Consider the following 27,028-nt stretch of genomic DNA (forward strand, 5'->3'; position numbering starts at 1 on the left):
TAAGTTTACTTCAGTGTGGTCTTTACGGATATTCGTTCTTCCTAGGACTATTTCCTGCTTGGAAATAATCTGTTTTGCAGTAGATTTTAGTACCTTTTGTTAGAGACACTTTATGCTCCTTGCCCGAAGCAGGAACTTCAGGCTTCACTACATCAGGCCTCCCCTGAAAGGCCAGTAACAGCTATGAAAGGACTTTATAATTTAAGGTGAAAAGGCATGATTATGAATCTCAAAACCCTAAATGCCAAAAAGCATTTTAAACAGGAAAAGATTGACAGGCCTGTCAAGCAGTAATGCATCTGTATTTGCATCTGACCTTCATGAAAGCACTTTCAACATCGGCAAGGAAAAAAAAAAACAGCCAAAGAAAAGTGTGTCTTGGAGCAAAAGATTAACAACACAGCAAACCGCCTAACTCTGGCAGGAGAGCTTGTCACACCAACTCTTCAGTTTTCACCCAGATTTGGACATTCTTTGGAAGTAGCTCTGTCTTTAGGGTTATGTTTGTTTTATTGTAGGCTCAAGTATGGGCAAGTGGGAAAAAAAGAATGTATTTTACATCTTTTTAACTGGAGCAAATCCACAGGCACTGATTCTAAGATGAAGACTGAGCTGTCTGTCAATTTGGGTAGACATTTTCTTCGTAAGCACTTTTGTGATCAGCTTCCTTCTGGTCTGGTCATGGTGTTTGTAATCATTCCTTAGAATAAGAGGATGAAAAAAAGGTATCAGTTTTATTAGGTTGACAATAGGTCAAAGTTTCTGTTGATAAAGATTAGACAGCGGAAGCCAAAAATATTTTAATCTTGTTCCAGCATAATAGACTTATACATGGAATTAATTAATGGGTCTTGCAAAGTCATATGCAAATTAAAGAGAAAACATTAAATGTTTTTCATACAGTTATCTGCCTATATGCTCAGCTGGCACAGTGTCTGTAACATGATGCAGATTCACTGGGTTTGACTGGGAATTTGAAGGTAAACTTACTACCCTGGTGTATATTGTAAGCGTTGTAAATTGATCAAATATATATGCCTTTGTAAGAAGGAAAGTTTTAGAGTAATTTTACACTGTTTTCCAGAAATGCTTAAGTCCAGTTTCAACTATAATTAACATAAGGAGGGCTCTCTTGAAGCTATTTTACTGAATAAAATGTCTCTAGGGTTTACTAAATTGCACACTTTTGAGGTAATTTCCTAAGGAAGAAGCTTTTATACCTTACCATGAAATCTCCTGGACACCTCCTATGGAGCTACAGTTGACTTTCATAAACAACATAATGACTACATGTCAGAGAAAGAGGGATAAACTGGAGGTCTCTAAAGAAATGGAAGGAGCCCACAGCTTGTGAGCTTTCTCTTGACATGTATAACATAAAATTAGTCCACAAAGACATTTGAAAATATACTTTCTTTTGCAAAAGGAGGTAGTTATTTTCAATATTACAAAGCAGCTGCGATTTCCTTGTTTAAAATATTCTATTTGTTACTGTTTTGTTAGGGAAGAGGAAATTCTTCAATAATGTAAGGATTTTAAAAAATATATGGATCTTAATAAAAGTCATTCTACATAATATAGAGGAACCAAGTTAAAAAAAAAAAAAGTCTCTTGTACAAAATTCCCAGGAACTTAATAATTATAGGCTATAAAGGATAAATTCACACATGTGAGCCCAGATCCTTTACATTAGAACTTAGGAAATGTTAAATACTCTTCATGTTTTCAACTAGCACTATGTATAGTTCTGTCCTATCATCTGTCTGTCCTTCCGACAATAGTTTTTAAAGTTAATATAAATGTATATCACTGCTGTTCATGAAATGTCCCATCATCTAATGGTAGCTTAGTATAGATGTATACATTACAGATCTGAGAGTTTTGTTCTGTTTTCTTAATTTACTGAGGTATTCTAAATGAAACCAAATACTGTAAAACAATTTTAAGAAAGAAATTATTCTGCTAAAAGCAATTTATTACAAAAATATAAAACATTTTGAATGAGCTTGTTCAATAGTAAATATTTCTAATCATGATAGAAATAAAAGAAATAATCATATTGTCTTGGGACCGTAATCAAAATGCAATAGGTTCTAGGTCCTAAAGTTTAAAAAGAAAGTTGTATTTGAGAAATTGGGTTTCGTAATAATATGTATTTAATTATATGGATAATTAATTAATTATAATAATATATTAAATTAGTCCTTTTTGAGTTTTCAAAACACCTTCAAATATATTATCTTTTCTATCTTCACAATAGCTTCATAAGATAAACAGGGTAAGTCACCATTTTCCAAATTGTGAGATTGATGCTCAAAGTAGTTAAGATACTTATCCAGGTTTATGCAACAGAAAATGATAAATCCAAGTCTGGCACCTATATTCCCCAACTTCCAGTTCAATGTTCTTCTTATGTAGACTCCTAATATAACATCATGAAAATATTCCTGACAGAAATCCATCCTCAAATTTCTGTAAACATGGATTGACTTTTCCACAGCCTCTGTCCATAGAAAGAGCCACTAGCAGAACCGTCTCTCCCAATACCTTCCTAACACAGCACTGCTGTAGTCCCTCCCTTGGCTCTCCAGGGACTTTCCTGTGATCCAGCAACTAAAGGGTTAAGGCCTGGCTAAGCAGGAAGTTTTGAGGACCCTCAACCAGCCCTCTAGTTGGATTCTCTTCATGATGGTCAGGGGCTAAGGCAAACTGGTCATTAACCATTTTGAATATTACCCTTGGTCTCACGCATCCACCTCAAAATGCCCATGAGTCCACACTAGCTAGCACAGGAAATGTGAAAACTGTTCCCAAATTGTTTAGTTTCTCTTATATTTTTTATTATAGAGTGTTTCATGAAAGACTGATATCTTGAGTTTTCTGTGGAATAAATTGCTTTTGGGTAAAGTTTAAAAATAAAGATATCGAGAGAGAGAGAGAGAGAGAGAGAGAGAGAGAGAGAGAGAGAGAGAGAGACATTAACAAAAAACGTGAAATCAATGATATATTAAGTATTAATATACCTATAAAACTATATCTATACCACCATTTACTTATAATACTATACCCTTTCTGGGGTATGTAGAGTTAGCGTAGAAAAAGTTACTAATTGAACTAAGCAGTTGAGGATAAATAGGAGAGTCAGATTTGAAGATATTCATTGGGGAAATTAGCAAAATTTTGAGATCATTAAAATGTGGAATAGGAGGAGGGAATAGATAAAGATGACCCTACCTTGCGTGCCATTGCCATTCATCCAAGATAGAAAGCATAGATGGAGATGGTTTTGGAATGAAGACAGTGGCTTCTTTTTAGGACATATGAGGATTGAGGTGTCTGTGGGCACCAGTCCCGGACTCATCTTAAATGCCACCTTTAAGCCTTTCAGCCATACCTCTGATTCCAACCACATCGTGGTGAACAGTTCAGTACAGATTTTCACCCACTTCCTACCGACAGCGCTCGTCCTCAGATACAAGCTGCTGAACACCAGCTTCCTTCCAAAGGGGCTTCTCCGACGCTGGTATGGGATGCCAGTGACAAAGGAGCCCACTGAACTATGAGCGATCAGAAGCATGACGAAATAAGCACAGTGGGTCAAGTCACAAAAAACTGGGGAAGGATAAAGCTTCTTGCTTTCAGGCCCTGTGTGGACATTTCTGAGAAGCCCTTTAGAAAGAGGCTTTTGGGAGTCTTTTAGAAGGCTCGTGAGAAGACCAATGCAATAACACGCTCTTTAAAACAAAGTATTCTCTCCTTCTATTTTCACTCTTCCTGGCCCCCACATAAACCATTTGTCTCATCTCTATTTTCCAGGGAGACTTTAAAATAGACAATTAAATGAAGATCCCCAGTAAACAGTTGGAAGTAGTTTTGGAGCTAAGAGAGGGATAGACATTTGAGATACATAGTTGGAAATAATTGTTTAAAAGTAGTATGTAAGGCCTTAGGGTGGTAGTAGAAAGAAAAGGAAGAAACCTAAAAAGAGAGAACTACAAAGAGAAAGGTAGGTAGGGAAGAATGTCATTAATAAGGGACACAGAGAAAGAAGAGCCAGCAAAAGAGAAGAAAGACTAGTCAGAGAAGTAAGAAAACAAAAACAAGGAAGTCTTGGAGGCCAAGAGTGAAGTTTCTGCAAGGGACCATTTTATATGTGTGTCAGTGTTGTTCCAAGATGCCCAATATGAAAAACAAGTAGGAAAAATATGGAAAGGGGAAACAGTGTACTATGTTGTGCACATATTTTTATTATTGTTGTGCTACAGAGCATAGCACATGAGCACATGGACAATTCTGGTGCTTCCTCATAGCGGCTAGTAGATGTGGTAAGTATGCGTTACTAATTGTTAACTTCAGCAGTCTCAGGCTGAGAAATACAATTCACAGTAGGTATTTTCCTGAGCATGTTTACAAAATAAAATGTCAGTTGTCCAGGGAATTTATCATCCTCTCTGGTTAACCATGAAATGATCTAGAATATCATAGCAAAATGATTTTTTAAGATTATAATTTTTCTTCTTAAAAGTACTTGCTACAGTTTTACGTGTGTGTGTGTGTGTGTGTGTGTGTGTGTGTGTGTGTGTTTAAAAAGTTTGAAAGTACATACGCCAACATAACAGTGAGTATCATTGGATATTGGGATAACTGGAAATTTTCAGTTTTCAAAAATACCTTTGTGGGGCGGCCGGATGGCTCAGTTGATCAGAGCACGAGCTCTGAACAATAGGGTTGCCAGTTAGATTCCCACATGGGCCAGTGAGTTGCAGCCTCCACAACTAGATTGAAGACAGCGAGCTGCTGCTGAGCTTCCAGAGGGGCGGCCGGATGGCTCAGATGGTTAGAGCGTGAGCTCTCCACAACAAGGTTGCCGGTTCAATTCCCACATGGGATGGTGGGCTGCGCCCCCTGCAACTAAAGATTGAAAATGGTGATTGGACTTGGAGCTGAGCTGCATCCTCCACAACTAGATTGAAGGACAACAACTTGGAGATGATGGGCCCTAGAGAAACATACTGTTCCCCGATATTCCCCGATAAAATTTAAATAAATAAATAAATAGAAAACTTTGTGTATTTTCTGTGATCTTTGTGAAGGACATGTTTTTCTCTTATAATTAATACAAAAACTACAGAAAATTTTAACAAAAACCAAACAAAATTGAATTATGTAAAAATGTTTCTTCTATAAATTGCTGCTTAAAACATCTTATCTTCAATATGTTGTCACAATTTTGCAGCTTCCTCTTTCCAACCCAGATAAATGGGGTTTTGTTCCAAAGCAGTTACCTGCTTGCTGGTAGAGGTGAAAGTGGTATAGAAATGTCTCCCTGTGGGCTTAGTGCTGTTAGATCAAGGTAGAAAAATTGCACACTAAGGCAGCTTTTATTGTCTGTGGATTAAAGTATTTTAGTTCTTTTTGTAAATATGTGGGACATCAGCTGTGGATTAATGTTTCCCTTTAAGGGGCGGTGTGAGAGGAAACCGACAAATTACCTAGTTCCAAATCATTAGTATTCTCTTCAGAAGGTGATGGCTGGATTTGTTTTTGTTTTTTCTAATTTCATTTGTTCAAGCTAGTAAATGTATCAACTTTTATGCTGTCATTTCAAATGCTGAGCTTTGAATGGGTTCAGCAGAAGTTAGTTGATTTTTTCCCGATAGGAACCTGAAATGTTTTCTCTTTTGAGGGTTTGCTGTATGTAGAGAGTTTAGTATAAGAAAAGAAATTCTTCAATTTGCTTTAATTTACAAGAGACAACTTGTGTCTCTAAAGGCACGACCCTGAACCCTGTTATCTGTCTCTGCCCATCTCTGCTCTGCTTTTCTTTGGGCTGGTTCCATTCTCTTGCAAGATCTCTCCCCAGCTCCCAGCAGCTCCAGGCCTATCAACTCTATCCCATAGTTTCATCTTTCATGGATTGGGTCTTGCTGGCCTGGCTTGGGGCTTCTGCCCGTCTCTTAGCCAACCATAGTGGTCAAAGGGATGAAATGCTCTTATTGGTCAGGATTGGGTCATGTGCCCATGCTGGCAAAGATTTCTCCCAAAAACAGTGCAGAAGAGGTGTATCCCCCAAGGTAACAAAGGCGCTATTACCAAAATAAGGAATAGTCACTGGCAGACAAAAGCAATAACATTCAAACCACCCTGTCTCAGGTATTTTAACAGATGAAAGCAGAAGTTGCTTGAAGACCACATTCTGGCAAGTCCTTAGCCCACAGGAACCCAGGCAGGCTGGGATCCAAAGTGCAGTGGGCTTTATGGGGTGACCAGTGAGAAATTCAGAGGCCTCCTCATGTTTTGGTGCTACACAAAGCCTGTGGACCCTGAGACAGCCATGGAAAAGGAAATCCAGTGATGACTGCAATTCATTTTCCTGTCAGCATAGTATGTTAGGTGCTTGGCATTTGATGACTAAGATTTATGTGACCACTCACATTATTTATTCAATCATCACAAAGTGTTTAGAGTGCATGTGGACTCATGCCATCTTTGAAAAAAATTGTGACACTACAAGCTTGTGAGTTCTGGGTGTTAAGTATATACACACTGTTGTGAAACAGATCTCCAGAACTTTTTCATCTTACAAATCTGAAACTCTATACGCACTAAACAACAACTCTCTTTTTCCTCCTCCCAGCCCCTGGAAACCACCAATCTATTTTCCAGTTACATTCCATTATCATTGGAAAAGATACTTTGTGATTTCAGTCTTCTTGATTTGTTAAGACTTGTTTTGTGGCCTAACATGTGGTTTATCCTGGAGAATATTCCATATGCACTTGAGAAGAACATGTATTCTGTTGTTGGAATGAGTGTTCTGTATATGTCTGTTAGGTTTAATTGCACTATACTGTTGTTCAAGTTCTCTGTTTCCTTATTGATCATCTGCCTGGTTGTCCTAATTAACCTTTATAAGTCTCAATTCTTCTTCTATAAAATGACAATAAAAGCAGTACCTACCTCACAGATTTATGTGAGAATTAAAAGAGGTACTCCTCATAAAGTGTTTACACACTTCACATATAGTAACTGTTTAATAAATGTCAATTACTATTAATAATCCCCAAAAACGTATAAAAGGGACAGAATATGTGCATCACCACATTTCAAACATAAACACAAAATGCTTAGCCTAAGGACCTAAAGGTACCATTGGATGAATTATTGAAGGACACATTTGCCAAGCAGTAGAAAAGAGGAATATTATTACTTTTGTTCCTATTTATTGCAACCCAGTTGTCAGCTGGATGCCTTCCCATCTCCACCTGCAGCCACCATCCAATTAAGAAGTAAGTCTCTGTGTCTTCACCTAGAAGCTCCCATCACAAGATTTAGGTATACTGGCATAAAATCTTCGTTTTCATGACCCCAGTGAGTCCTGAGCCCTCCCCATGATTTCCACTGATGCCTAACAACTCGTACTCTGATATTTTCCCTGAATCAGTGGGCGATGCCTCGTTTCAGCCCCCCCTGACCCAGATCCAAAGTACAGCTTCTTAGCTGATTTCCGCAAAAGATCGATTTGAACCAACAATTTCATGCATTCTAAAACTTTCCTAGAGTTTCACAAGGTCATGGGAAGAGGTCAAATCCTACTCTACCATTTTGCTAGACCTATCCCACTCAGTCTCTTCTTTCTTTGCTCTCACTTCTCTGGAGTAACAAGCAATCCTTACTCATATCCCTTGGAATGAACTTTTTACTTCCAAGTAAAATTATCAAGATATGTTTCCCAAACAAGTCCAGTTTTCTTAGTGAGGAATTCTGTTGCAGATGTTGTTAGACAAATATTCTTTTTGAGCCTGTGAAATTCTGTTAGTCTTCCTTATATGACATACAGACTGTGCACCTCCTTTGTAAAAGGTTCTGTAAAGGGGTGAGACCTTAAGCAATGATGCTACTACCTAATCTACCACAAACGAAATAACATTGTATCTCAATATATTAATAATGAAAGCCAAGAATATAATGAAACTGCAAGAATTTTAAAGTGAAATATCATGTTTAAAAACTCGAAATTACCGTGAATTTTTAACTGTTGACAATCGACAGACTTTTACTTTTATCTCTATTTTCAATGCTGATATTTTATTTCATGAAACTGTGGAGATTGCCACTAAGACAAAGAACTTGATTTTCTGGCCTATAGGACATTAAAATTCCCTCAAATAATCTGTGCTGCCTAGAGAAGAGATCACTGAGATTACAAATACATTCACTTAGTTAATAACGAATATAAACTCCAGGAAGGTAGGAGGTTTTGTCTCTCTTATTCACTAAAGTATTCCAAGCTCCTAGAACAACATCTGGCAGGTACTCAATCCACACTTGGTAAATTAACACACGAACATCTGTGGAACTTCATTCATCCCTCAAATGTTTATTATGTGCCTGTTTTACGTCTGGCTGGTTCTAGCTGAATTAGATATTCAGTTTATCCAATTTTATTTTTAAGTTTCCAAAATATTAAAGCTTCTATCACTTTCTTTGCGAGATTAACACCTCCTACAGTTGGGAAACTTTCCCTGACAATTAAATGTTTTCTTTTTATCTTTTATCCTTCTTCACAACTCAATCCTTCGATTTCCTTCTAAGTTGACCTTTACTAACCTCTGTGCACTTCACCAGCATCTTTTCTGAATTGCACGACATGCCCTAAAGAAAGCATCATGTTCCAGGTGTGACCTTCCCAGTCGTTTTGCAAGGAACTATCAGTTCTCTAGATTTAGGCACAACACTTGTTTAAGTGTAGTTTTTTGTGGTACTGAGTTTTTATATTTTCCATTGAAATAATTGCCACTGAGAACCACCTTTCTTTTTTTTACCCTCATTTGGACGTTTTAAGAACGAGTATCTTTTTTTTCCATTAGTTTCCTTAGTATGTTGCTACAGCTAACATCTAAGAAACATCGACAGCTAGCTCTGAGAAACATTTTACATACATTATCTTATGTGATTCTCACAAAATAAAATCTCCATGACATAAATGTTATTATTGTGGCCATAATACAGATGGAGGACAGAGGTCACATAGCTATAATGAACTGATCAGTGGACCTGTTTGTTGTGACTCAAATTCTTAACCACTCTGTTATTGCTGTCGCATATGGGAGATCAAGTTTATTAACACTTTCTCTTACTACTTTGGTTAATATTTTTAACTTCTGTGCCTGTTGTTTGTCTGTATCTTGGGACATAATCTCAAGATAGGAAAGCTCTTATTATTCCCCATGATTGGTACAGAAATACATGTTCAACATGAAAATAGATTTGTGTTTGTGGCCGACTAAAAGCATCCATTCTTGTCTTCCCACTTCCTCAGAGAAACCATGTTTTCCGTTGAGAATCAGTCTTCTCCCATTGTGCTGTAGGCATGTTTGAATGGAACTGACCCCATTTCCTGCTCTAGGTGTGGACTCTGACTGGTGTGAATCCCTCTGTTAATCTAATCTTGATGAGTGCAGAAGGAACAGTCATTTAGATTAAAGTCAATCACGACGTGACATTCATTTGACTTCAGTGATTGGTTCAGATTAGTCCAGAGTGAAATTCAGGTGTTTATACCGTGGAGGACAAAAGAAAAGGCCTGTCTCTGGCTCCCGTTGGTGTGTTGTGTGCCAATGAAACCTGGAATTGCTGTAGCTATTTTGCTATCATGATGGAAGCCAATCTAAGATGGAGAGACAGATTCAAGTGAACAGCCTAAAAATTCAGCCAGGTTCCTGGTCAAACCATGCCTGAAGCCCACTCAGCACAGCTGAACTAATAGTTACATATGCCAATAAGTTACTTCTATTGTTTGAGTAGGGGTTTTTGTTATTTGGAACCACTAGCACCCAAACTGATAGAACCACTCTCACTTTTATTTCTAAATATAATATTTGTTTTCTTTTAATTGACTAAGAAGCTTCTGCCAAATTTCTTCTTTTGAAAGACACTTTTATGCTTAATTTTGTCCTTAGAATAACATTGGTTTTAAAAACTCTTTTAAATTTGTGTCTAGATTTCCCTAATCTCCTAATCGTTTCTTTCTCAGAGTTCAATTCACTTAAAATTCTTTCCCTGAGACCCATTTATTATTGTATAGAATAATCACAGTTCAAGGTCACCAGTAGCAAAGTCACCTCTTAACTTCACCTGCAAATAAATCAGTTTCTGCCAATAAGCTACAAATATAATATAAATATTCCTGCCAATAAGCTGTAAATATAATAATGGCTTTGTTCCATTTAGATCACAAAAACCATATGATGTTAGTGATACAGGGAGACTTGGGGGTCATCTAATCCTGCTTAATTATTTTACAGATGGGAAAATTGGAGCCAAAAAAAATTAAGTGACCAATTAATGGCAGGTCTCCTGTGAGTCCTGGCACTTTCCATTAAATCATGCCTCCTCACATGAAATAAAGCCTACCAAAACTGAATAAATGAAACCCAGTATTTCAGGAGACTAGTATAATTCCATAATATCTGGTACAATCAGTGTGCCATAAACCATGGAAGCAACACTGAAAAAACACACACACACACACACAAAAAGAACCACTGAATTTAATTGATTTTCAAGTCTCAATGAAATTAATATAATTTTCTGTGGTTAAAATTCTATTTGAACTTTGACAGTCACTGAAAATTAATTTTTAATACATTTTGGATCATAAAGTTGACTTCTTAAAGCTAGGAACATTCATTAGATATAATCTAGATTGTTTTTATAAAACAACAGAAATTTTAAATATGAAACAACAGGATTTTTGGTAGACTTTTCTTTCTCTACATTTTTAAAAAGTGATATGTAAATATGATTTTTTTTTTTCACATAGATTGCTTCGTACAGAGCAGATAGGCATTTCTCTTTCATTCTCCTCATCTGCAGTGTAGCTCTTCAAGCCTCTGTGGCCATCAGAATCAGCGTGGGCCTTTCTAAAATTACCGATTCTCTGCTGTATCCAGAACCAGACCATCAGAAAGAGAGCTCAAATATCTGTGTTGTTTCAAAGCTCCTCCGCCGATTTTGCTAGTTGGTCAAGTTTGCGGAGCATAGTTCTATAGCATTCTATAAAATATGTGTCTAGAAATCTTTTACTGTAAAAGAAATATTCCATCACACAAACACACACATTCATTCTGTGAACAATGGATGATGGCTGGAATAGTTATCAGGATAGTCACATCTCCTGTATTGGTGAAAAGAAGCATGCAAACAAAAGCCAAATTTCATTACGGCTAAGATGCCATTGACTGTAAGATGCACCATTATTTATGTACCCCTAAGGAAAAAAAGGTTACTAATTGAGCTGACATGCCATCAATTGTAAGACGCCTTGTGATTTCAGAGATGATAAAAACATACATCTTAAAATTGATGGAGTGCAGTAAGTTCTACTCTTGTAATCAGAGTTACAATGGTGCCTTCCAGGTTGAAAGTGAATAAAAGAGAGATTAACTTTGAGGCTATTAAGAGAAGGAATAACCCATATTAATGATCCAGGAATACTACTAGGACAACTCTGTGGATTTTATATGCATCTCCTTCTAAGGCTTTTCTAATAACTAGAAATTCATCCTGCTGAGCTCTGAGCTCCTATAATAACTTGGGTAACTTGGGATAAAATTTATGCCAGGATATGGACCTTTATCTGCAGATGTGACATTAATATACCACACACACACACACACACTCACTTCTCAGAAAGGCCACCAAGAAACAAAGCATTAAATGCAAAACATGCTAAAGAAAAAAAAGTGACTTTTCACAAGGATGATTCAATTGTTACTGTGTATTTGGTGGGAGAATCTAATTTTAAAGGGTTTCATGTTATCATTGCTTGGACCAAAATTGTAGGAGTTGTATTTCCTGTTGGGCTACTTAACTTGGTTTCTATAGCTAAATATAGAAATGCTTTTAGTTTGTCTCATAAAAGAAAAGCCAAGATTTAAACCTAAATTTTTTTGTTTTTAAAAGGAGAGTAGTTACTGAAAGTTAAAGACTAAATTTACATTCTAGCTAAAGTGAACCTCTTTTCCATTCTTATTCCTTAATAGTCATTATAAATAATAATACATTTGAGTTTATCTCTCTTTTATATTTCAAAACTACCTATACTAATTTTGTGGATATAATAGCCTTCTTTACTTATAATATTAATTTTAGATATTTTAGCATTCTCTTCTGGCTGCTCTGCTAACTCGGTTTCCTTTGGTATTGCGTATACTGCCTCCCTTTATGTTGTTGCTTTTCCTTAAGTGTATAGTCTTTTGGATTGTGCATTCATCTTTATTACTGAGAGTTCTTATTGGATGTTACTTAGTTACTTTGAGAGGAAGTGGGAATTGTTGCTGCTGGTTGCACACCATACTGTTTTTAGTGAGAAAGGGGTGGGGCCAGATGTGCCAGTGAGCAGTGGCTATTTTCATATTCATGACCTTGGGTGATCTTCCTTCAATCAGGGTGCCCATTTTCATTTTTGTCAATTGGATGCAGGCTTCCTGTTTAGGTTTTGTGGTCCAAGGCAGGGACATGGACAGAGCTCAACATGCATTTCTATTCCTTACTACTGAACTCCAAATAAAGATCCTATCCAATGCCCATGTGCCAACTTCTGTCTGTGGCTCACCCTTAGTGCTCCCCTGTACACAGCCTTGCTCACAATTTCTCTATGCAATTTGATCTCATCTGCTTTCCAACGTTCATGGATTCATCATACATTCTGGTCTTCTGAGTTCTATGTCTTATTTCAAGAGCAGTTATAGATGTATACATGTTGTACATGTAGTTTTAGGGGTTCAGTGAAGGTGGGTTGAATGTCAGTTTACTCTTTTTTTACCTCTCTGCTTCATGTTGCAGTGTCCTACAGTTTCTAGGTCCCCTTGTCTACTTCTGAATCAGTTTGCTAATGAGAAACACTGGTAGAAAATTGGAAGATTGAAGGAAGGGGAAAGCCAGGGTATTTCCTTTTTCTCTGTTTTCCTTTTTTCTTGTTTTGGTATGTCTAGCCAATGGCTCTGTATTCTCTGTGGCTCCAGCATCTATTCACTCCCTCTTTTTAGGATCCTAGGCCAAGGCTAGACCCACAGCCGAATGTCCCTACCTTCTTAACTCTGTTTCAGAGGTTAGAAATAGTGGCTTCCTGCTGTTGTGTATCTTTAATTTCTCTCACAGTTTCCTGTTTCCCTTTTCCGCATTTCCATCATGCAGTAACCAATCTCTTGTATTAAATTTCTTTCACTTAAATATCTAGAATTTTTTTGATAGTCCTTGAATGATACCGAGTGAAAGACTAAAGCACTTTCTCCATCCACCATCTTGAACTAAACATCTAGAAATGTTAATATAATTTAAGAGTACAGTTTAAGGGCTATTTAAAATCATCTAGGGAACCATGGACATATTCTCTCTTTCATTCCAGAATTCCTTAGCTAAGTAATTTAATAGAGCAGTTGGGACCATTCTGGTCTTTACACAGTCCTCCATTTTCCAGTGTACCTGCAGTAGTGCCTGAGTGACAATGATTGCTATTTATTTAATACTGTTCATTTCAGTTTTTATATTTGCAAACTGGTCTGAATCGAAACTGTTTTCAACTTGCACTGCACCCATTTTTATGTTCAAAAGAATTTTGATGTCAACTCCAGCCAGAGTTTGGCAGTTTAGGAGGCATGTCAGTGTTACCATGCTTAGCAAGGAAGACATTGCTTTGGTTACCAAGAGCCTGTCATTATCTACATATTGTAATTGCTTTCATAAGCACTTTAGCTGTGCTTGGTGCCTGTTTAACCTGAGAAATAAAAATCCTTGTATTTTCTTTGTCCAAAGAGAATTCCTTCCCTGCATTCTCCCTATCTCCTGGCAGGCAAGGAAGAGAGAGTTATCAAGGAATTACTTTACGCAAGCCATATTTCTCCAAGGCCCTTTTCCTCTCAAGAATCATCAGTAGCTCCTCCCCCATTTACTCCTTGCTCTCAATTAAAATTTTAAGTTTAAACCGGCTATGATATATTACTTTATATAAAATGATTCGAGATTACCCATTAGCTAGTTCAGCATGATGTTTTTTAACCAGAGACTTTTAAATGGCCTAACTTCTTTTTTTCTCAGAATATTTACACCTCTCTACTAAACACAGAGCTTTAAGTCATCCACGTGATGGTTTGTTCACAAGCACTTGTAAATAAAGCAAATCTATTTTATAAAGTGATCATTTATATGTGCATACACATTGTACTATGAATTATAAATATTCATTATAATTAAATATGACAACTAAAATTTTCAGTTTGGATCTTCCTTCTCTAAATTTCAAAAACTTAAGAATTTTTTAAAGGCTCTGAGAAACTGAAGTTTAATAGCCACATAGAAGCTTTTGAAAAACAGCCTCTGGCACAGCAGCTTCCAAACACAGTTCCTCTAGAATTTTAAGAGGTCCATCATTGCTTTGTCAAATCACCACTCAAAAAAAAAAAAAAAAAAAAAAGACAAGAAAAGAAAAAACCCACAACTCATTGGTTTACTCAATCTAAAAGATTCCACAGGGTTAGGCCTTTTGAAGATGACTAAAGAACTTGAAGAACTGCTACAAGCTAAGAAAAAAAGTTTACATTTGCCATTCTGGATCTTCTAGTAGATGCTTCTTCGTTCTGCACAATCTCACCCACTAGCTGTTTCACCCACTGATCTGACTGAAACAAAACAAGTCTATGCTCTATCTCAGATATTTGTTCTGATGGAAAATGACTTCTAGTACGAGCTAACGCAAGGCACTGTGGACTATCAATGCCTTCATGATTAAGACCAAGAAAGTGGACAATGCCTATCACTTCTGTACTGATTTATTCACCCTTCCTCAGCTTTTCATCGGGAACTACCATTTTTAAGCAATCACCACAAATATGGGAGGACGTATATGGCAGGGTAAATTGGCGGGCTGTACTTATACTTCAGAAAACTCTTTTATTCATGGCTAGGCTGTATTCCAGAGGGACAGCTAGTGTGGGCACATTTAGCATTGGCTTTTAGTCCCTGCTCACTCCCTCCTGCCTGACTTTCTGAGCCACATATGCTTTAATCATTCCAGCCTACTGATTCATTGAAAAATAAACTCTGAGGTGATAATTAATTAGAAAGGCTGCATATTCCTCTCCTACAACAAGTTAAGTGTTTCTTCCTGCCAGAAATTGGCTTTCAGGAAAAGAGGTGTGGAATGTTCTTATGTGTTGGTTTACATTGGTTCATTTTTCATCAGATTCTCCAAGCTTTGATACCTGTGGCTTAATATTCAAAACATTTTGCTTGGATTTTCAACTTCATTCAGAACCCATATAACTTCCACAACAGTTGAGACAAACCAGATGAAAGATTTCCAACCACATCCACTCACCAAAGCAATTTGTTGCTGTTTTCTTAGGGTTTCTGATTCCCTCGTTTGTGTGGCTTGGTTTGTGTGAGGCTGGGTGGGAAAATATTGCCTAACTAAAGGAGTGTTAATCATTTTCACTAATAGAGGGAACGTTTTTATTGCTATTTTACTGATGGAATCTTTCCCCCAAGGCAAGAAAAAATAATGAAAAATCTCTCCTACCTGCCTGTCTCAAAAGAATTCTAATCTGTCTGGGAAATAACTATCCTCAGGAGACGTTTACTGAATGCCTTCAGGGTGGAGGTACTCCTTTGGAAATAAGCATAAGGTCAGGAAGGAGTAAGCCCTGACCTTGGATTCAGAAGTTCTGGCTTCCAGTTCTTGTCTGCCATTTATCATCTGTGACCTTGGAGAAGGATAGTCATCATTTACTGACGATCTCAAAATTGTCAGGCATTTTGCATTCATTTCTAAAAATGTCAATAAAGCTATAATAATTATTAACCCCCCATTTTATAGATTAAAATAAAAAAAGTCACAGAGGTTCAATGACCTGCTCAAGTACTAACAGCTAGTAATTTGTGGAGCCACGAACCAGCTGTGGGTTTTATTTTTCAGACTCCAAAGCCTCCTGCCATTTCACTATACTATGACAAGTAATTTTCCTTTTGTGAGTCTTAGTTCTGATTCATTTTAATATGAAAAATAAGATGATTGGGCTAAACCTTAAAAATCCCTTTGAACTCAGATACCCTGTGATCCTATAATTGAGCCTAAACCTTAAAACTCGTAGAGATTATGGTTTGGTTCAGCTCAGCCCAAACAATACACATATTTATAAAATAAAGTTGAACGGCACTGGGTAGGAGGTGGTGTGAGATTAAGGGTCTGGTATTAATCTGGGAAAGCTTCCGGCCTAAAGGGTTTTCATCTGGTACAGGCAGGAAGAGACACGATGTAGGGTGCAGATGGAAGGAGGTCAGCTCCAGCTTCAGAGGGTCTCTGGGAAAACACTGTTGGGGCAGGTTCAAAGTGAGAGACCATTAGCAGGTCTGGCTGGCAGAATAACAGACTCTCTGGATCAAGGCACCCGTGCTGAGGAAAATGAAAATGGGCCCTTCACTCACTATTCTTCCCTCCATGGGAATTCAATAAACATTATTGACTGACTGGCTGAGGTGAAGTGAACTGCAGAAGTGCTTTGAAGCCCACAGTTACAAGCTATAATTGAGAAACTGTCAAGAGATTCAAATTCATGGAAAACCATGAAAGAATAATGTTTCCATGTTTCAGAGCTTGCCAAAATATAAAGTTTCCTTTCTGCTGTTAATTTCCTCCTCCTTCTAATTCATTTTTTTAAAAAAACGTTTCCATCAAGGAGAAGTCTATTTTGTAACTATGCATAATTAATGTTTAGCATCTTTCTTTTCAGAATCTTCAAAATGTGAGCAAATGTGGACAATTGTAACTTTTCTAGTATGCCGGGGGGGCGGGGGAAGAGCACCAGTTATAAATACTGCTCTATTTTTGCCCTGATAAACAGGGACACTATTGAGAAAGGAATTCTAATATCTACAGGATCACTAGCTACTCAATGACTATAAATAAATGCAGGCTGGGAACTATAGCTGAACTCTGCATAGTGAGTTCTTCTTGTTCTTTTCCTCTCACACAGTATTAATCATCTGCTCCTAAGAGTGGCTTGGGAGATGCAATCTTTAAACCTATAAAAACAATCATATCTACTGTGTTCCAGGCACCTTTTGCTAGACACTTTGCGTATATTATCTTTAATCTTCAAAGCAGTCCTTTAGGATAGAGGAGATTTCAGGACGGAGTGGTTCAGTGACATGCCCAAGGTGGCAAAACCAGGTGGCTACACTAGTTTGTTTGACCTCAACCCTCTGCTCCGTCCACTGTACACCTTACAAAAGACATGTGTGGACCAACAGGTGGCTGTGCTGGTCGTCTAACAGAAGTCATTGATGTGATCTTTGATCATCATTTCAGAATATCTTTAGACTTGTCTTTTACAGAATCACTTGAAATGTGTCCTAAAGCACAGCCACTCCAAAATATTTCCTTTACCTTCGCCCTGAAAGAAATGTTCAATTTTGAAGTTAATGGGTGAAGCTATAAAGAAGGGGTATAGGTGTGAAGAAATGTTTACCAGAAAGTTAAACTTACTTTTTAAGAAAGTTAAACTTACTCTTTGCTAAGATACAAAGGCAAATTTTGGGATTGGCGAGATCATTCTATATTACCACACTAATTAATAATGGCCTTGGGACAAATGGGACACAGTGTGTAGATACTAAATTGCTTCAGGTGAATTCCATTTCTTTCAAAGATAAACAATGACATGGGGCACTTCAAAAATCAAATCCATCTGCATTTAAACATACTCGTGTATGCCGCTGTGCATGTAAATGCGTACATACAGTACGTTAGATTGTTTTATTTGACAATTTTTTAATTAATAAAATTCACTCACAATTTGACTTTCTGAGGAAAACCCAGTGATTGATAATCTTCTAATTTATTGATAATCTTTTGGTTAAGTAGGTCTTAACACTAGTTTTCTCTTCTCAAAGGATCCATATAGTACAAATAATAATAAATTTATGTAGCGATTTGTCAGTTAACTCATCTTAAGTGAAGGAGCAAGAGGTCTCAGAAATTACAATAATGTTGTTTCACTTTACAGAAGGAAAATTATAGGCGCCATGGGTAAGGTAAGCAGCACCCTAAGCTAGGAAAACTGAAAGTGAGCTGCATCCTGTAAGGAAATTATGAAAACATGGAGAACACTTCTTGATCGTCTGATTTTGATTCCATTGCAGTTCATTAGGACTCTTCACACTCTGCGTCTGAGTCTCTGTGGAAGCTGTTTCCTCTTCTTAAAGCAGAAGTTAGGTACAAGTACTAGGGATGAGACAGAAGTAAACAGTTGTGGTTGGCCCATGAGTTCAGGGCTAAATCCAAAACTGAAAGCTTTTCAAGTCAAAACAAATGTGTAAACTAAGAAATATTTCTTGGTAAATGCCACCAACCTGATTATTCTCATAGGCACTCAAAAAACCTCAGCTACATATTGCCATGGCAGTGTTGGGTGTGTGGAGATATTAGTTAAGGTAACATCAGTCAGCTGCTAGCATTTGGATCAATAATCACTCCAAAAATAATCACTCTAGCAGTCAAAAGGCTTCTTATTGTTTGTAACATATATTTTTTTTTTGTATCCATGTACTTACTCCTGCCATTAAAATATTCTTTTGTTTAAAATAGAAAACGGCCATTATTTTGTTTATTTCATGCCATCATGATTAATATATTGTCCTCTTTCTATGGTACCACTAATAAACTTTGTATGTCTTTTTTTGTAAATTACTTAATGAAGATAAAGATTTAAAATTTCTTGAGATGTATGTACATGGACTCTTTTTAATCCTTTCCTATATATGTAATGCCTACTTTTTCTTGCTTTTTCTTTAAAAAAAAAAAAAACAACATACACCAGTTGGACAATTAAATTCACGAATTTTCCATCGTGTGCTTACACAGTGGAAAGTTCGTGAACTTAATTTCCTACTTTCGTAGACACAAAAGTAAGACTCAGGAGGATTTTTTCAAATTCCAAAATGTAGTTAGAAACTCTTATCCATTATACACAGTAATTGGATATTTTAGAGCCATTTTCCCACAGAGTGTTGGCAATATAGGTGGGAAGCTTTGAAATTTTCTGGCACATCAAACACCTAACACTTTCAGCCTTTCTTTTCAGAGGGTGAACATGCCCACTGAAATGTTTCACTACAGTTTTACTAAGGAACATAGTGATAAACATTAATATTTCAATGTCAGGGAGATAGTCTACGTACCTTGACCTATTGACTCACTGTTCTGAAAACTTTTAACATATATTACCTCCAGGTTTTAAACTGTATTGTAACAAACATACTTGCTTAGTCATTACAATGGACAATCTCTGGATGATGGACCACATTCACAGAAGTAATTGCTGTAAGTGTCTGATATCTGAATTATCATTATTATTAACTTATTGCAAAGTAAAAAAAAAAAAAAAACAAAAAAAAAAACACCTTCATTTTATGGTACTAGATTAGGACCACACAATCAAGCCTAATAAACATAATCTCTTTCTGTTACAAGCTTCAAAAATAAAAATGATGACATCTTCTTGTCACTACATATCTGTTAGTTCCATCAATGTGATTTAAATCCTGATTTCTAATCTGCCTTTGTATAACAACAACAACAACAAAAATGTGTTGACTAGAATTCCTTTTATGGAAGACATTGAAATTCTTTAGAAAAAATACTCGTAGACATTTGGAGTTAAAGGTGCAAGTAAGACTGTTCTTCACGCTTTTCTGCAAGACAAAAAGGAAGAATTTCCTGGTTATATCATAGAGATATGGAAAGGAGTGGGAAGTAAAGGAAGTTGGGAGGAGAGGAGAAAAAAGAAATATAAAGCTGCCACTCTACAGTGAAACCTCATTTCTCTAATATCTTCAATAAAGTTACAGAACTCCAACCTACTTCAGTTTGTGTAGATTAATTAATAAATTTATTCATTTGTTTACTTAGTTATTAAACCAGGTGACAAGGAGAGCAGCTGGGATAGCAGATTTTAATAGAGCGACGAAATGGACAGAAGGAAGAGGAAGAAAGATTTAAATTACAGGAGTTCTAATCAATTTTTACTAATACTTCAAGGGGGAAAAAATCCCCAAATGGAGTAGAATAAGGTTTTTCCAGACCTTTCTGAACGTGGCATAGTGAGATTATTAAGCATAATAGTCTCATATATGAAAATCTATCCCCTGAAGGGCAATATTCGTTGCTTTTTGACCTAGGTGAAAAATTTTATATTAACCTCTTCTACAGAATATTTTTATATCATACAGACTTACCTCTGATGCCTATTATTTTGTATATTTTTCATTTAGATCAAAGCTGACTTTGTTATCGTAATAGAGATATTCTAAGTGTCCTTTTATGCGCAGCTTTCAAAATAACGTGCATCTCTCAAAAAGTTTAAAACATGCTAAGAATTACATATTTTCAAGGTATGAAGATGAAGTAAATTATTAATTTTCTTTACACTATTACCATGTGGCAATCCCATGTTGGCTGATAAATAGAAGTACTTGCTACACTTTTTGATTCCTATGGGTAAATTAGTCTTGAATTATGCACATTATTCAAGGTAATCAGGAAGGCTTCTTTGGCAGAGACAATGATCGTCTTGCTATTAAAAAAATTGCGGAAAGCATCAGAGAGTAGCTGGCACGTGATATGGAACTTGAGTGACAGGACTGTAATAGGCAGAAATCAGAATATGTCATTTCACAAAGAGGGAAGGCATGGAGACAGGAAATCAGAGTATGTTGGGGGAAGAGCCTGTGGTTCCATTCATCCCGAGGGTGAGGTAGAGGCATCAGCCTGAGGAGCCAGCTCTTGGCACAACTGTTGATGTTCTTGAGATGGAACAGTGGTCAGGCTCTTTCAGTAAGTTGTTTTTTTGTTTGTTTTGTTTTGTTTTTATGCAGCAAGCATTGACAAGTGGAAAGCAGAAAGGGAGAAGTTGGAGGATGCCAAGTGTTTGACTATAGCTGGCAAATGAATGTGATTGGGACCAAAATTATTAATGTTTGAATGTTGCCAATCTTCCTTCCACATCCACTTACAGACTCAGGAAAAGTCTGATTTTTCTATACCATTTCTTCCCTTTCTCCACCTGCCTCGAAAGTGCCCTCACTAGTCAGTTCCATTCTCTTGATTCTCACAACCAAGAACAAAAATAGACCCCAAAAAACTATATCATAAGAGAGGCAGAAGAAGGCTTGTGCCATTGTTATTAGAATGGAATAGAATGCAACAATCTTCAGAAAAAAGCAATATATATGCTGAAAACAGCTTGCTTTCTTTTTTAAAAATCCAAAACAAAGTTAGAAAATCAGAACCAGGAGTTTAAGGAATCTTCTCTGCAGGGGGTAGCTCAGCACCATTGTAATCTGGCATAAATATGATTTATATTTGTTAGTTAGTGTGATTGGGACTCTTAAGCATACACGTCAGACTGGGGAGATTCTGTTTAATTAGACAAGGGCTAGGGAGACCTGAGGTCTCCTGAACAAGATGGTGATATGGTTAGAATTCTTCTTTAGGAAGAATCATCTAACAGTCTTATCCCTGTAAGTAAAAAAATAAATAAATAAAAAAATAGAAGACTATCAAAATCTGATAGGAGACTGTGCAATATTCCAGGTGAAAGGTAATGGGGTGGTGTATTAAAAGGGCAGAATGCGGATAGAAAAGAAAACATGGCAAGGTATTTTGAAAGCAGAATCAATGGAACCGCTGTGAGACGCAAAGGAAAAGAGTCAATGATTTGATGTTTGAGGTCTCAGGAACTGAAGAAATGAAAGTCCTATTAACAGAAATGAGGAAGCTAGAAGAATAAGCTAACTTCAAGGTAGAAATAATTAGCTTAATTTTACATGAGTTGTTTTTGATGTACAGGTGAAACATCTAGGTGAGGATGCCCAGTGGACAACCGGAAATGTAAGCTCCAAGAGGAAAGGCTTGTGTCTGTTTCGCTCACTTCCCCATGGTTATCTCTGAAGCCTGGCATATAATAGGTGATCCATAAACACTGCTGAAGAATGAAGAATGAAGAATGAACGTAAGTCTGTTCTATACACTGAATTTTTATGATACACTATTGCAATCATTTCATGCTTGCTTCTCTTCATTTATAGATTCTGAGTTTTGCATATATATCTTAGATTTCCATTTCTAAGTGCCTGGTATACCTTAAGCCCTTGATACATGTTTGCTGAATAAGTGAATGTATGTTCTTTTAGTTTATATACAACCCTATTCCCAATTCTCCTTTTATATATTCAAATAAGATAGAATTCACTAAACATATTAACATAAATAGGTAAATATACATATCCATAAAAACTATTTTAAGGGAAGAGTAACAATAAATCATGGGTGTGTCCCATTGCTTTGGAAATATACCTACAGGGATTTCAACATTTGGTAATTCTGTCTGGCTAATAGCCTATCTGCAGTTGTCAAAAGTTTTATTTCCCTTTTACAACAAAGAGCCTGAAAAAGGCCTTTGGGCAACAACTTGGATATGATTGTTTAAAAGGTAAATATTTTTTTAATTTCCTGAATGGCTGGAGCTTCTCCATGCTCAACAGTGATATGACTCACGTTTGTCCCTAGTACAAACGTTTAGAGCAAATACAGACTGCAAAACTGAATGTCTCAAAAGGTTCCTGTAATGAAAACACTTCCCTAGATCCTCTCTTTACCCCAGCAGTGAGTGGGGGGCTTCAAAAGGAATGTGGTGTTTCTACTTGAGCAAACTTCTCATCCCATATTCTAAGTTAGAAGGATGTGACAGTGTATGAACGTTGTATATAACATATTTATATTGAAAGGGTCTCTGGTGTAATGGATCATTCGCTAGAGATGTTCCTCGTAAGTATGGCTTAGTGATAAAATATGAAATTCAAAATTTCAGTCTGCAGTGATTTTTTTCCCCCTTTGGGGTGAGATGGCTCCATGAAAGTTAAAACTTTTTAAAAAGCAAACTTAGACAACAACATCTGGTGTTGAGTTCAGAAATTAGAACCAGATATGCTTCCTTATCTATCTATATTTCAGTTCACATGATTAGCCTGGCAGAATGGTAAAAGGGAAAAGGTTTACTAATTTAATTTTTGTTTTGTTTTTAAAGAAATAACAGAAATATTTTAATGCTCAATGCAATTATGGGTCTTTTTTAAAGTATACAGACCATTCCTGAATAAATGTAACAAAATATAATTAATATAAAATTTAGGTATAGTTAGCATTATTATAATTCATATTCAAAAGATTCACTAAAGGTTTCCTCTAAATAACAATAGCCAAACATTACAAAAGGCTCACAGATTGCTTTTAAAACCAGCTTTTCAAATAATTTATGGTATATGGGCTTCTGAACAAAAACTGAGAGAGCAAATAACCGTTTGATTCAGCCATGTTACGAGCGTTTGTACACACCCTACTCAGAATGCCATCATAAAAGAACAAGCAGAATTTTTCCTTTTTCAACACTTCCACAATGATTCATATTGTGAAAAGAATAAAGATAGGCACAGAATCTCTTGGAAAGGTAATTAATAGAATTCTAAGTTGATACTTATAGTTTACCAAGTACTATAGAGTCCCTTTTATTTTACATGTATAATAAGTTTAAAGTAAACCAAGTATATATTATTTCCATTTAACAGATGAAATATTGAAATCTACAAACTTAGTATGTTACATAGTTGCTTTCATAGAGTCAATAAGTATTAGAACATAGAACTTCTGTATCTGAGATCACAGATTTTTCCAGTATTTCATGTTATCTTCCTGCATGGTGAAAATCCAACAAACTATGTTCATAATTGGCTGTTGTTTGGAAACAGAGTTTAACTGCACTCAATCCTGGAAAAATTTACCTAAGCAAACATTAGCATTAAAAAACAAACATATTAGGGGTGGCCAGATGGCTCAGTTGGTTAGAGTGTAAGCTCTGAACAACAGGGTTGCTGGTTCAATTCCCACATGGGATGGTGGGCTGCGCCCCCTGCAACTAAAGATTGACACTGAGCTGCTCCCTCCACAACTAAATTGAAGGACAACGACTTGGAGCTGATGGGCCTGGAGAAACACACTGTTCTCCAATAAAATAAAAAAAAATAAAAATAAAAACTAACATTGCACTTGGAATATCTATGTAGTAAGGAATCCATTAGATCTGGAACTTATTATTTTGACAGAATATCTTTATTAATGAATTGTTCTAATTGACTTTATAAATATGACTATATTTTCTACTTCTTCAATTGTTTTATGTATAAGTTTCTCCATAATATTTCCGTTTCAAGCAATTCTACAGTCATAAAAATATGGCCTGTGTTCATTCAAGTGTAGAAAGATAATACAATTATCTAATGCATATGCTACATTAAGAAGATTTACTTTCCTTTTATTGAGGGGGGATGAGAAGTCACCTTTTAAAATCTGCTCTACATGTTACAAATGAGAAAATTGAAATGGAATGTTTCCCTTTTTTAAAATAGGGTTTTCATAGTGGCACAGCCCTTTGGCTATTCTGTTGAGGTCAGTTCCAAAATCTTATTCCAGTACTAGATTATCAAGTTTCCCAGTATGAGCATGAACCCTGGAACATTTTTCCTTTTTCTTAATCCCTCCATAATTAATGGATAATCAATCCTGTCTCTTTATATAGGATTAATAACAACAACAATAATAGATGTCTCTCCTTACTATAATTTAGTATTTCCAGATGTGGAAAAGCAGTAGAAGAAATGAGAAAACCACAAAATCATGATAATGCATACTTTTTAAAATACTTTATAGTATGTATAATTTGGCTTACCCCTCAAAACCTATGACATAGACAGGGAAATTTGTATTCTTCCCATGCTAAAGAAATAGAAATAAGGACTCAGAGAAGGTAAATAAGGTATGCAAGATTACACGGTCAGTAAATGGCAAAGTTGGATTAAGAATTCAGGCATCTCTGCTTTGCTGCTGATTTGCAACAGATTCTCTCTACCAGGTTCTCTAATTCTGAGGCCACAATCACTTTGAACAGCCAAATGAGACAGATGTGGACCAGTCTGAAATTCAGGAGTTCTGAATTCCTGTCTCCACCCGCATTTGGCCTGATTTAGTACTCTCAAGCAACATGATTTCATAGTTAAGGGCATGGGCTCTAGAAGCATCTAGACCTGGCTTTACATCCCCATTCCTCCGATTACTAGCTCAATGAGCTTCACAAGTTAATTTCTCTAAGGCTTAGTTTTCTTGCCTGTAAAATGAAGATGTAAAATCCTTGAATCCAGGTATACACAAAGCATTTCTTTGAACTTGATGTATAATACATTTTACATAGCTATATGACTCCAATTTTTATCTAGGTTTTTGATTATTTTATCTCTAGGTTTTTGATCTTGATTTTATTTTAATAAATAAATTGAAAACTTACCAAAAAGCTTTACTAAATTTCATTATAAATTTTCTTGATCAACAAATGGTTAGGGTATCATCATAATTATAAATGAGATAGGAAGGCCTTGCTTTGTGAAAATATTTGCCATTATTCAAAAGGGATGGGAATCAATGTTAGCTTTCAAACCTTAATCAACGTGAGTTTATAAGTATTTCTAAAATCAGGTGGTCCAATTTGATATTGATTCCTTGAGGCTAGAGGATTCTTTTTTGTTTATGGGTTGCATCCATTTCCTCAAATGTATCCCAACCACTAATTCAAGATTATGTTTGATGAAATAATCATAGTTAACAATGAAAGCCTTGTTTTTCCCTGGTCTCCTTTTAGTTTTGTTATGATCCCAAAAACATAGGATTGAAATATAGTAGTAACAAATGTAAAGATGAGAAATTAAAATATAGTTCCAGTGGATTCATTCAAAGACACCCCAGAATCTTTATACAAATATTAAGTGGTGATAACTTTATTAACATACTTGTGTTCATAAGTTCAGAACATACTTGTATCATCTGGTGAGTGTGATCTCAGTCACAAGTAATAGGAAACTCAAAACGGATTAAACACTGAGGAAATGATTGGCTTACATAGCTCTAAATTCAGAGCTAAGGTGAACTTCAGAGAACGCATTATCTAATGGTTCTGGTTGGGTTTCCTATGGTTCTCTCAGCTCTGTCCCACTCCCTGTATAATTTGATCAGGATGGAGCAAGATGGCTTCAAGAGAGATAAACCCCACAACAATAAATGACCACAGCCAAAAGAAGAAAAACAGTAGCTTTCAGAACTCTCTCATAAAAGAGAGAAAACTTGTGAATGCCCCAGCAAACTTCCTCTCAAACGCCTTTGGTTAAAACTGGGTTGCGTGCCCACTTGTGTACCAATGTTTGAGGTAGTAGATTAGTGGAATAATGGCCCACCCAAGGTCAGTTTCCCCAGAGGTACTTTGCTACATAATAAAATGGTGATGAATAATAAAAAAGTAAGAGTCTCTTGAGAAGGAAAAAGTGAACAACACATCCTCTACCTCCTCCAATATCTACCCATTCATTTTTCTAAAAGGTGTCAACTGATTAATTAAGATCCTGAAACAAATACTCCTTCTGATATGCCCTGGGAAGAACAGCACAAATGTTTTAAGTATTAAATAAATTGGCTTGAGCTATGAAATTCTTATACTGCTGGCAAGCAACCATGTCACAAGGCATGGACAAGATTAAACTTTAAGTTTTAATGGCTGGGTTAAGTCCAAGTATAGGAAAATAAGCCTCTGCAAATATATTTCATGCTCATATAATGGTGCATATCCCCTCTTAAAAATGTAAACCAGAAGATTTCATGCAAACTAACATTAAAAAGGAAAAATGAGTTTTCTCATGGGAAGCACTCAACTTTAAATAGGCTCTCAGGAGTGGTATAGTATTAAGATCCCTATAATGCCAGATACTACTATGACGCACAGGTTAATTTTAGCCAGTGATCTATCCAGAACCCAATAACAAAAAATAACTTTCCTGGAAATGAGATTTTTACATACAAGAAGACTTATATGTGACT

The sequence above is a fragment of the Rhinolophus ferrumequinum genome, chromosome 7, assembly GCF_004115265.2.
Source record: "Rhinolophus ferrumequinum isolate MPI-CBG mRhiFer1 chromosome 7, mRhiFer1_v1.p, whole genome shotgun sequence".
Classification (NCBI taxonomy): Eukaryota; Metazoa; Chordata; class Mammalia; order Chiroptera; family Rhinolophidae; genus Rhinolophus; species Rhinolophus ferrumequinum.